The sequence below is a fragment of the Malaclemys terrapin genome, chromosome 2 (assembly GCF_027887155.1).
Source record: "Malaclemys terrapin pileata isolate rMalTer1 chromosome 2, rMalTer1.hap1, whole genome shotgun sequence".
Taxonomy (NCBI): Eukaryota; Metazoa; Chordata; order Testudines; family Emydidae; genus Malaclemys; species Malaclemys terrapin.
In genome coordinates, this window is record NC_071506.1 from 197,294,145 (window position 1) to 197,306,717 (window position 12,573).

At 42.6% G+C, this 12,573-nt stretch overlaps 1 protein-coding gene across 3 annotated transcripts in view; it reads left to right on the plus strand.

The window, feature by feature from the left end:
- The first annotated feature begins 1,740 nt into the window (after positions 1–1,740).
- ELMO1 (engulfment and cell motility 1) overlaps positions 1,741–12,573 on the plus strand; it is a 453,353-nt gene continuing 442,520 nt past the window's right edge. For 2 of the 3 annotated variants that reach the window (XM_054019260.1, XM_054019259.1), the window contains exon 1: positions 1,741–2,036. The gene's annotated coding sequence lies outside the window, so the exon portion shown is untranslated. The remainder of the gene's footprint in view (positions 2,037–12,573) is intronic. The other variant, XM_054019255.1, reaches the window with a different exon arrangement.

Below are 12,573 nucleotides of genomic sequence, written 5' to 3' on the forward strand. Positions count from 1 at the left end.
CAATAGCAGCCGGAGTGCAACCCCTTGGAATTGGCCCGAGCACCTGGTGGCACTTTAGCTGGTGCCTGGAGCCGGCCCTGATTGCATTAGCACTGTGATTGTAGGGTCCAAGTCTGCAAGCAATTTTATACAGGTGAAATAAATGGTACTATTAATTTAAGTGACATATTCCCATATGTAAGTTTTTTGTAGTATTGGCACCAGCGTTTGTTGCAAATGTTGGCATTTTTCCTCAAATAATTATTGACAAATAATAAACTTTATTATACAAATAATTAACAAATATTTTACTAGTTCTAACAGGAACTAAGGTGAAATTCTTAGGTGGCCTCTGGATTCAGAAGCAAGATCTGAGCTCCTGAGAACCCCTGATATTTGAGGATGAGTTTTGTAATTATGTATAGAAATAGCTATAACCTAAGATTTTCAGAAGTTATTCATGATTTTTGGGTGCTTCAGTTTTTGGGAGGTCTAAAGACACTTAAAAGGATCTGACTGTCAGACAGTGGGAGCTCAGCACTTCCTGACAATCAGGCTGGGTTAAGGTCCCTTAAATTGGGCACTCAAAATTACTAATCTCTTGATAAAATATATCATAATGCGTCTGAGTCCTACTGCCCTCTCCTGGTTGGAATCTGAACTACAGATCTGTGTGTCATATTTCCTGAACCTTGGAGATTTCTCCTTTTAGCTCATGCTGTAGGAGTTTGTGCTAAGTAGCAGGATAATCTGAATCCTGCTTATCCTTTTTTGAGTGGAAATTGTGTTCCACACAGAGACAGCTGAGAGGTTACTAGGTGGTCATGGATCATAGTAACTGAGAGTAAAGAAGTTCTGAGCAGGGCCATCCCTAGGCGGGTGCGGGACCTGGGACATAGGCACCGAGTTTCTATCTGCCAGGGGGTGCTCCCCCCGCCTCTGCCCAAGCCCTGCCCCCACTCCACCCCTTCCCCCAAGGCCCTGCTCTTGCCCCTGCTCTGTTCTGCCCCACCTCTGAGCATGTGTGCCCTTGCACCTTCTCCCTCCCCCTAGTGCCTCCAGACACCATGAAACAGCTGAGGGAGGGGGAGGCACTGATCCTTGGGCAGGAGGTGCTCCTCCTCGCCCCCCTCTCCTCCTGCACACCTCCTCACAAAGTGCTGGGCCCCCCAAAGCGTGGGGCCTGGGGCGGTCACCCTGATTCACCATACCCTAGGGACGGCTCTGGTTCTGAGTGATAATTAGGGCCCTACCAAATTCATAGTCCATTTTGGTCAATTTCACTGTCATGGGATTTTTAAATTAGTAAATTTCATGTTTTTAGCTATTTAAATCTGAAGTGTTAGAATGTTATAATTGTAGGAGTCCTGACCCAAAAAGGAATCATGGGGGGGGGGGGGGGTCACAAGGTTATTGTAGGGAGGGTTGCGGTACTGCTACCCTTACTTCTGCACTGCTGCCTGCAGAGCATGGATCAGTTGCAAAATTATTCATCAGGGACAGAGACAATGAAAAGCCTCTTAAAATTATGTTAGAGGAAAAGTACTGAGTTTCTCTTTTTTTATTCTGTATATTTTTAGTGATTTTTTTTTTTAAATACACAAAATGGAGATAGTAGGAAGAGTCATATAATCGTAGCGTGGAAAAATGTAGATTTTAAAATCCAAAGGATTCAATGAATAAAGTAAAAGATGCATACAATTGATTGTTCCCTATTTTGCAGGTGCTGGTAAATACTCACCATTCCTTCAGAGATACTTCGCAGATTATCTTGGGGCTTCTTGCAGATGCAAATTGGGTGTGTGGCCAGCAGGAGGAAGGAAGAGGAAGTGAGAGCAGCAGCAGCAGAGTGTGTGTTTGAGTCTGATGATGGGATAGAGTCAGAAACACCAAAACAGCAGCGGTAAAAAGCCCAACTTCAATGGTGGGAGAGGCGCGGGCCGGGGAAAGGAAGCAGCGGAGCTGCCAGGCGCTCGCCGCAGCAGGGCAGCAAACTTCACCCCGGCTCCACTCTGCACTTGGCTGCTGGGGGTGAAGGTGGTGCCTGGATTTTTAAGGTACTTTCGTTTCCGTTTGGGCAGGTCTGCGGGGGGCGGATGCACGGTGTGCTGAGAAGGCTCTCGGGGAGAGAGGTGCTGGGGGGGGCGCTGCGGCAGGGGGTGCCCCTGGCAGTGCAGTGGGGGGCACGTTGCTGTGGGCGCTGGAGGGACGGGGCTAAGGTGGAGATGCCGCTGGGGCGCGGGCAGGGTTTGGGGTGAGGGCGGCACGGTGGGAGGAGGGGGTGGGGTAGGATGCTGGCTGTGTGGGGGGTGGCAGGCGGCTGCAGGAGGAGACCCCGCACCTGGCCAGGGGTGACGGCTGCGGGGTGGGCTGGAGGGAGACGTGCCCCCTTCGCTTTCTTGCCGGGCCCGCCTCGGGGGGCGCTCAGCCCAGGAGCGTGGCCCCGGCTGTGCTGGGGGCGGCTGGGGAAGGGGGAAGCGGCTCGGCTGATACCGCGCTGCGAAAGAGGAAACGCAGCCTCCCTCCCTCGTGCTTGTCAGCGCGCCCGGCTGCCCCGTGTCGCGGCCGGGGCCGCCTGGAGGGCGCGGGGCGGGGGCGGGGGCGCAGCCTCCCTGCCCTTTGCGGCTGCCCCAGCCGCAGCGAGCGCCGCGCTCCTCTGCCTCCACAGCTCCGGGCGCTGCGTGTGGGGGTGGGAGCAGCTCTTCGCTCCTTTCCCTCAGGCGCTAGCCCGGCCCCCTTTTCCCAAACTGCCCTTCCACTTCGCGCCCCCCGCTCCCGTGACACTACCTGCTCCCCGTCTGCCTCTCATCCCTGCCCAGTCCTCCCCCAACTGCCCCATCCCGTCACCCTCCAGAAACAGGAGGCTTTAGTGCGTGTGTGCTGTTTTTATCGGGGGAGGGGGGTGTTGCTGATTGATGTGTCTCCAGCCACCCGCAGATCCCTCTCTGCTGGTCCTGTTGTTCCAAAGTGCTGGGTCGTGGCAACTTGGTCTTACAGACCGTTGACCTCATAAAGTGGGTTGGGAACATCTGTGTTAGCAATTGCGTGTACTCTGCAAATGCACTCAGGCAAACACAGGCTGTCTGCAGATCAGTGGGTATTTAGTATGTCACTTGTGCATGTAGCTCTAATGCATAGAAGGGATCATTCTGAAGGTTTGATGTGCTCTTTAATATGTTGGTGGAGGAGGATGGTTGAACTAAGATTCTTTTCTTGCTCTCCTTTCCCCCCCAGCCCGATCATATATTTGAAGCTTGAAGATTAAGGGTTCCCTGCACACAAACTTGTACTGGTTTAGTTAAGCTGATACAAGAATGGATGCTCGTTTTTATTTTCTGTTTAAGAATGGCTCATTTTGGTTTAGTTTATATCCGTTCCTAATCTGTACAAGATAAACTAAAATAAGCTTGGTTTAAACCGAACTGAGTGGCTGGTGCCAAATGAGTTTAAAAAGAAACCTTAAGTTAAAGCAGTGCAACTCTGCATGTAGTCCAGCCCTTCCTTCATTGTTGTTAATTAGTCACCTTCTTCTGAGTTCATGCCTCTTCCCTTTGCCAAGAACTTTTACTCTCAAGAGCTCTCAGTAGGGGTTGCCTTTTCTAAGATCTGTACCCATAGCAATAAAAATGATCTGACTGAGGATGCATTTTCATATAAAATTATTGTACTGGAATGTGGCTGGGAATTATGCATAGCCATGGCATACAACCCCTTAAACCAAGCGGGTATGAAATCCAAGAAGTGGAGTGTTCAGGTTTTTGGCTTCAAGTCCGTACAAAGTTTATTTTTGAATATCTTTCCCTTGCAGAACTAACACAACCGTCCAGCTCTCCCCTGAGAATGTAGACAAATTTTCAAAGTTCCTGAAAAATAACAGTACAGTTTAGAAGAGCCATATTTTATTATTACTTTTATAAGCCTATCTCTTAACCTGCCAAGGGTGAAATGTGGGACAAACACCCTCAAGAGAGAGCCAAAGATGGTAATAGTGCCAGAAGTGTATCATGTGTTAACTTCTTTAGCATAGACAATATTGTCTATAATCTGAGCTTCATGATATTGTATTTACATCACACATGCTTACACTTGAAATATGTTCATAAGTATCTCATTTTTCTTTAGACTTTGAGCCTAGCTTGTCGGAGTGTCCCTTATTAAAATCCTTATCAAGGGAAAAGTTGAGAGAGAACTAGAACTAAATCCTTTATTATTCACAACTGGGATGTGGGGTAGGCAACTGGGTTATCTGTCTCATCAGTGGGTACCAGACCATGTTCTTTCTAGATGTTAGAGATCATTCAGTGTTCATGCGAATTGGCTTCTTTGCAATTACATATCTACTAGGTAGTTCAACCCATGCTGAGTATTTCTCCAGTGCAGAAAAATACCTGCTTTTTTTTTTTTTTTTTTTTTTTTTAATAAAACTCATTTCACTCTAAGCCTTGAGTTCAACTTCTCTGTGGATCAAAAGTGTTCTCTTTTCCAAACCACCCAGTTCCATGATGGAAAATCTGTTTAATTCTAGTGGTATACCTAACTGCTGTAATCTGACTGTGTAATAGTAATTAGGTAGGAAGGAGAAAGAGAACTAGAGGTAACTTACTGGTAAACCTCCCTGTGGTATAGCATTAAGGAAGCATGTGTGACAACACACATTTTAGGGAGTGATTAAATCATCTTGCAGCAACTTTTAAAATTCACTTGGGTTAGTTGGGTAATACTAAAGGTTAGCATCATGTTGCTGCATTAACTGTATCAAACAGGTACAGTTGGCAGACACTGCAGTTAGTGTAACCCTTTGATCACTTCATTTGATTTAGTAATCTAGAGATATACATAACTGTCAGTTTCTCCAGGCAGTGAGGCTGTGCATTTAAATAGGTTAATCACTTTTTGTAATCCTTTTGAGAATCACAGTGCAGCATCATTCAATTTATGTCTTCTCTGTAGGTTGCAGTTTAGGTAAGAATGTAGCTGTCCGAGTTTCCTTTATGAGGAGCAGAAAGAAATTGAGGATTTCTACCCTCTTGATCTTGAATTTTCCAGAAGTTGTTGAATTACGCTAGGAAAAATATGATAGAATTAAAGCTGAATGGATTTTGATGGCTGACTAGGTGAACTCTTTTACTGATCTATGCTAGAACAATTGTATTTTTATCAATGAAAGTACCTACAGTTTAACAATATATTTTATAGATTATATATGGAAAAATATTTTTAGAAATGCAGTAGATTGATGCAAAACAATACTTCAACAATGATCTACTCAGTTCCACCTCTTAGCATTTAAGTGAATTGCATTGTGTTCATTTTACTGACAGAGGTGATTTGATTTTTTTCCCCTTACTGTTAACTTATTACATGCTGTCTACCAGCGTATAACCGAAAAAGTAAGTACTACTAGAGGTTTAACTGTTACTGAAATACTGCTGCATGTATGACACTTCCTTATAGCAATGTCCTTCTGTGTCAAATTGCAGATCTACTGTGCTGATGCTCCACCCTTCCTTCCGCTCTTTGTTTACTCTCCTAATAGAAATCTCTTTGATTATAAGGTTTGAGCTCACATATTTTCTTTGCCATGAAGTTCAGTCTTTTGAGAGGTGTTGGGATGTGATTTCATGTTTTCCATGCTGACACAGACAATGCCTGAACATTTACATGTTTCTTTCGTTAAATTTAGTAGATGTGTATTTAGTGCATGTGAAAGTGAGAGACTGATATCCTTGGCAATAACTGACTGCAAGCATTCCCACACAGCTCTTCCAGTCCACCTCCACGCTGACATACAGTATGTATTTCCAGAATGGGGCCTCACCTCTGTTGAGTAGATTGTCAATCATAGCACTAAAGTCTTTTGTGGTTCTGTGACTTTGATAAGGATCTATTTGAGATTATGATGAAGCCATCGAACAAAATTTCCTTCCCAAGTTGTGCCCCTTTTATCACAGAAGTAAATGATACATTTTGCTGTTGATAAATTGGAGAAGGTTTAGAGAAGAGCCACAAAAACGATTAAAGAATTGGAAAATATGGTTTATAGACTCAATCTGTTTAATTTGACAAAGAGAAGGTTAAGGGATGGCTTGATTACGGTCTATAAGTACCTATATGGGGAACAGATATTTGACAATAATCAAATTTGAAATTTGATAATAGAGGGCATTTCACTCTAGCAGACCAAGGTACAATAAGATCCTGAAGTTAGACAAAGTCATTCTAGAAATAAGGCACATTAATTACCTCACTGGTTAAAACAAACTTTGGAACTACGGTGGTGGTAGATTCACCATCACTGGCAATTTTAAAATCAAGATTGGATGTTTTTAAAAGATATGCTCTAGTTCAGACAGAAATTAATTCAGGGAAGTTCTATGGCTTGTATTTATACAGGAGGTTGGACCAGATAATCACAACTGTATCTTTGAGCCTTATAAATCTCTGAATTACAGTCAATGAACCTTTTTGTCTGTCTTAGGTTCATGTGTGTTATATGTCCTTACAAAATTATTTAAAAAAATACTCCTGTAAAACAGATTTTAAGAATCCTGGAGACTGACGTCTGCCATTCATCCACAGAAAAGGCAGTGGCAATGCAAGCTTCTCCACATTGCCCTGCCAATGTACGTCAGCACTGTTCTGAAGGGACCACTTGTAGGGGGGAGAGAGAAGTTCAAGTCTCCGTGCTTGAATCAAGCTATTGCATGGGTCTATGCTGTATGTGATCTTTTTAATCACAAGTTTTGCAAGACACAAAAGAGTGATTTATGGATAGGTTGGCAGCCCTAATATTAAATTTCCTTGTTGTTATCCAATTGCTGTTAAGAACAGAATTGGGAACTGAATGCTACAGGGAATTGGTAATGTGTTTTACCTCTCTTGCTCGTTCAGGTCTAGTACTAAGGCATTGATTTCTGAAACTGTGGTCTGTTAGTTAGATCGCCATTAGTTTGTGGAGCCTTGCTGATGTGCCATGGACAGGTGGGTGGTCACATGCTATTTGCTCTTTCTCCTTGCTTCTGTCTGCCAAACAGCATTAAAAGTCAGCTATAAATTTATTAAATATTTTCTGGTATCAATTTTCCACATAAACAACTGCTGTAGTGGCAATAGGGATGTTATTGATGGCTAGTGGAAAGAAAAGAGATCTGTGCAATTAATTGTGAATGAGAGTGGAGGTGTCCCTGAGGGACTCTTTCTGCTAAGAGATAGCCCATACTGTGAAGAAGTTTGGGAACCTCTGCTCTTAGCCATTACCTTAGAATGGTCATTTGCTCTATGTACAATGAGTTAGTTTCAGTCCAGTTCTAGTGGACAAGACAAACCATGGTGGTTGAGTTTCCTTTGGAGTTGTCTAGTTGGAAATGGAGAATACTTGGTGTGTGTTACACATACTAGTGTACATTCTTTGTCAGTATACAGGCACTAGGCACCAGCCAAGCAAGCAGGTGCTTGGGGCGGCCATTGGAATGGGGTGGCATGTCCGGGTCTTTGGTGGCAATTCAGCGGCAGGTCCCTCACTTCCTCTCGAAGTGAAGTGGTGCGGTAGAGCTGCTGCCAAAGTGCCGCCGATCACAGCTTTTTTTTTTTTTTTTTACTTCACCGCATGGGGCGGCAAAAAAGCTGGAGCCGGCCCTGTCAGTATAGATGCAGCCTCTGGGTACATCTACACAGACCATGGCAGTAAGCCTCCCAGCTTGGGTCAACAGACTCAGACTTGTGGGGTTTCCGCTAGAGCTCTAAAAATAGCTATGTAGACAGCACCTTGAAGTTGCAGCTCGAGCTGGAGCTTGGGCTTTGAAGCCCACCTCCTCTCCCTTAAGTCTGGTCTACACTGGGGGGGGAGGGGCGTGTGATCGATCTAAGATACTAAATTTTGGTTAACATGGCTTCCTCCTCCTCATTCCCCTACCTGCCCCTTTATTATTTATTTATGTTACAATAGTGCTTAGGAGCCCCAGTTATGGACCAGGAGGACCCCATTGTGCTAGGTGCTGTCCAAACACAAACCAAAGAGAAGAGCCCCTGTTCCAAAGAGCTTTCAATCTAAGGGGTGGTCTACACTAGAAAATTAGATCGACCCAGCTACATTGTTCAGGGGTGTGAAAAATCTACACCCCTGAGTGATGTAGTTAAGATGACCTAAGATCCCATGTAGACAGTGCAAGATCAACAGATCTTCTGTCAACCTAGCTATTGCCTCTTGGGAAGGTGGATTAACTACCTTGACAGCAGAACTCCTCCTGTTGCTGTGTAAGGGTATGTCTTCTGGCGGGTAGCGATCGAGCCAGCGGGGATCGATTTATCGTGTCTAGTCTAGACACGATAAATCAACCCCTGAGTGCTCTCCCGCCGACTTCTGTACTCCAGCGCTGTGAGAGGCGCAAGCAGAGTCGATGGGGGAGCGGCAGCAGTCGACTCACTGCGGTGAAGACACCACTGTAAGTCGATCTAAGTACGTCAACTTCAGCTACATTATTCACGTAGCTGAAGTTGCGTAACTTAGATTGATTTCCACCCCCCCTGCCCCCAGCATAGACCAGGGCTAAGAGTCTACACTGAAACGCTACAGTGGTGCAACTGCAACACCGCAACTGTGTCGCTGTAGCTTTTTAAGTGTAGACATAAAGTAAGTATAAGACCAGAGACGACATATGGATACAGACAGACAGGGGAGTACAACAAAGCAGTGAGACAGTACTGGTCAGTATAATAGGCAGTGGTATCAGCACACCAGCAGCCTAGCTGCTGTCAAGTTTATTGTAGGCATCACAGGAAAGAAGTGTTTTGAAGGAGGAGATGTGAAAAAATGAAAGCAAAAGCAAGCCAGAATCTCCCTATATCATTTTCTCCCCCACCCCACTCCTGCCAACCCCCTACCATTCCTGCATCACTGGATACAGGCTTTTGTATTACCTTCTACAGTTAAGATGTTCATTTATCAAGTATTTTGTTTGGGCCCTCCTTCCCCCCCGCCCCTGCATACACACACAATAGAACAATCTATGATCCTGGCCCATGGATTTTCAGCAAGAATGGTTCAAAAATGGGTTCCAAATCCTTTCAGATTCGTCTAATTTATTTTCTATAGTTTACCTGTTCATATGCAGCTGTTTCTACCAGATAGACAATCTGCTCCATCTTGGATATCCTTGATACATCTTTCAAAATAGCATTTTTGCCATCATTTAAGTTTTATTAGCATTAACCCACTTGCATTTTTCTAGAAGATATTTTAGTTTTGAGTAGTTCCCCAGTTAGGTAATTTGATTAAGTATTTGCCAGAGATTCTCTCATATGGTTCTTGCATTAACTGCAGAATCTTCACAAATGTTGCCTATGTACTTTCAGGATCTACAGCTCAAATTATTATTACACAGACATTAGGAGTACAGAATAGTCTGTGAAATGTTACATCATCCCATTTTTAGCTGTAACTTTAATACAGACATGTTAAACCATTATTTTTCTTCTCACGCTTGTTTTAATTACAAGGGAGACGTGGTCAGTGTTTCTAAGAGGAAACTTTAGATTCCTCAAGCATGATCCTTTCTAAACCCACCCTCCCTTTAAAAAAAACCCCACATATCAATGGGTGCCTGTTTTGGGCAGATGATCTCATTTCCTAGAGTCTTTTGCATATATTGTTGAAGTTGCAAATATTGACAAAAAATACATTCTCGTGAGCTATCTTTAAATCTGTGAAATTTACAAAATGTCCTTTTTATCAAATAAATCCAACATTTTAAAGTTAGATAAAAGCAAAACAATGCAAAATATGCCAACAGCCCAATAAAGCAACACTGTCCACATGAAAATCACATGCCAGCCTTAATTTTTGTATTTAGTTTTGCAAGTAATTCCCAAGATTACCATAACTGAAAATGTTTAGAGGTGTTTTTTCAATTGTACATTTGACAATGCTTTAGCTGTTTCACTCTTCCCAGGTATAATCAGTAAGACCCTGATTCTGCCATCACTTACAAACATACTTAATGTTAAGCATGTGAGTAGTTCCAGTCATTTTATTCATATGCTGAAAGTTAAATGCTTATGTAAAATGTTTGCTGGTTTGGGGCCTAAGTCAGTTTCCCTGATATTTCACACAAACATTTTGAAATAAGAAAATGTAACTGTAAAAACCTCCACGAAAATTGGTAGGGAGAGTGAGTGTGTGTGTGTGTGTGTGTATGTGTATAAGGGGATGGGGGAGAGAAAAGGTGTGTTTACTAGAAATGACGACTTTATTTGTTTTAAGAAACTGATTAGATTTCAAGTTGGCAGTGTCCCTTTACCTATTGTTGGACACTGCTTTGATGATGAAGATTCCAGTCTAGATATTTTGATATGTATTTTGTATCTAAAGTGAAAAATGTTATTCTCTCTCCAAATATTCTGCATCTACAATTCACACCAGCAAAAATGTGCAGGGTTTGTGGGGTGCTGGATTCCAGTTAGGATCATAAAAATAACTCAAGTTAGTTCTAGCAATGTTGTTATAGTGCCCATATTGAGGATAATTCTTTAAAACATTATTCCATGTTTTGAGGTATACACAAATATATAGCTCTTAAATGCCATAGAAATAAGAAATTCATAAATACTAAAATCCTCTGTGTTCTGGTTAGGCAGTGCTGTATTAAGGTGGTGAGTTGCCGTGTATGTCTCTTCACTTACAGAAAGAAAGAGACATGGTTACGATACAGGGTAATATATTGCAATTTTTACTCCTAGCGCTGTTGCATATATTTGTTACATTCCAATGGCATCTTTTCATCACTTTGTTTTTTGGAATATAGTCACACACTAGTTTTCATAGCAACAGTCATAGCTTCAGCTGGAAATTGAAACCTGATAAGTATTGGCTCAGAGCTACAAAATGTCCAAGCACTGAGCCAAACCAAGGTTTCTTTAAAACCTCTTTCCACCCCAAAATATAAGTACTAGTCTCTTCATTCTGGAAATGAAATTCAATATGTCATTCAGCCAGTAGGCGTTCAAAATACTGGACTCCCCCCCCCCCCCACACTTCTCCCTCAGTTTCCTATTTTTGCTTTTCCCCTCGTCAAGTGCCAGGTCACACAACTACTGTCTAACTCTATCCTTGTGTTACAAGTGCATTCCTCATATCAACCTTCCCCCCCTAGGAATAGCCAGACGCAAATCCCTCCTTACTTGCTAGGCTCACAAAATTCAGGATCTAGATGTGGGGTCTAAGTCTAATCTGTGCCTTTTATGTGAATCTTCTTTGGTAATCCCCTCTTGAATGTACACCTCTCTTGTTCCTGTAAATCTCCCCTCCCTGGAAAGTATGAAGATTGAAACAGACAGCTTCTTATTAGTCAGCAAAGGGCAGAGTGGCCATGATTAACAGCAGTAGTTACAGCATAGTAGAAGTTTGTGGAAAAATCACAAAACACTCAAAATCTGAGTTTTCCCCACTTTGCTTTAAATTCACAAAAATGACCTATGCTTGTGGCAAAACCTGCAAAATCCTGTGGTTCTTCTCTTTATGGTGTATGTGTAAAGAGCCAAGAAAAAAGATTTCTGAGTGAAATTGGGCCCCCTTTCACTGAAAGATTGTCCTAGTTTAGAGCAAAGAGGTCAAATTTCTTTTAAGAAGTGCAGGAAATTTAGAATTTTACTTGTTTTTTAATGTAAAAAATCATCATTTTTGTGGGAATTTCACTAGAAACTAAAATTTGAGTCACAAAATAATGAAAATTAACATGTGAAATGTTGAACAAACAAAATGTATCATTTTCACATAGCTGTGGTGCAGAATAGTATAAACAATATAGGAACATAAGAATGGCTGTACTGTATCAGATCAGTGGTGAGTTTAGCCCAGTATCCTGTCTTCTGAAAGTGGCAGGTGCTAGATGCTTCAGAGGGAATGAACAGAATAGGGCAATTATCGAGTGATCCTTCCCGGTTGTCCACTCCCAGCTTCTGACAGTCCGAGGTTTAGGGACACCCAGAACATGGGGTTGTATGTCTGACCATCTTGGCTAATAGCCATTGATGGACCTCTCCTCCATGAACTTATCTAATTATTTTTTGAACCCAGTTATCCTTTTTGCCTTTACAATTTCCCTTGGTAACAAGTCCCACAGGTTGATTGTACATTGAATGAAGAAGTACTTCCTTATGTTTGTTTTAAACCAGCTGCCTATTAATTTAATTGGGTGACCCCTGAGTCTTGTATACTGTGAAGGACTAAATAACACTTCCCTATTCACTTTCTCCACACCATTTATGATTTTATAGACAACTGTAATATCCCCCCTTTTTCGTCTCTTTTCTAAGATGAAAAGTTCCAGTCTTTTTTCTCTCTCCTTGTATGGAAGTTGTTCCATACCCCTAATCATTTCTGTTGCGCCTCTCTGTACTTTTTCCAATTCTAATATATATTTTTTTGAGATGGGGTGACCAGAACTGCATGCAGTATTCCACGTGTGGGTATACCATGGATTTATATAGTAGCATTATATTATCTGTCTTATCTATCCCTTTCCTAATGGTTCCTAACATTCTGTTTGCTTTTTTTTGGCTGCTGCTGCACATTGAGCAGATATTTTCAGAGAACTGGCC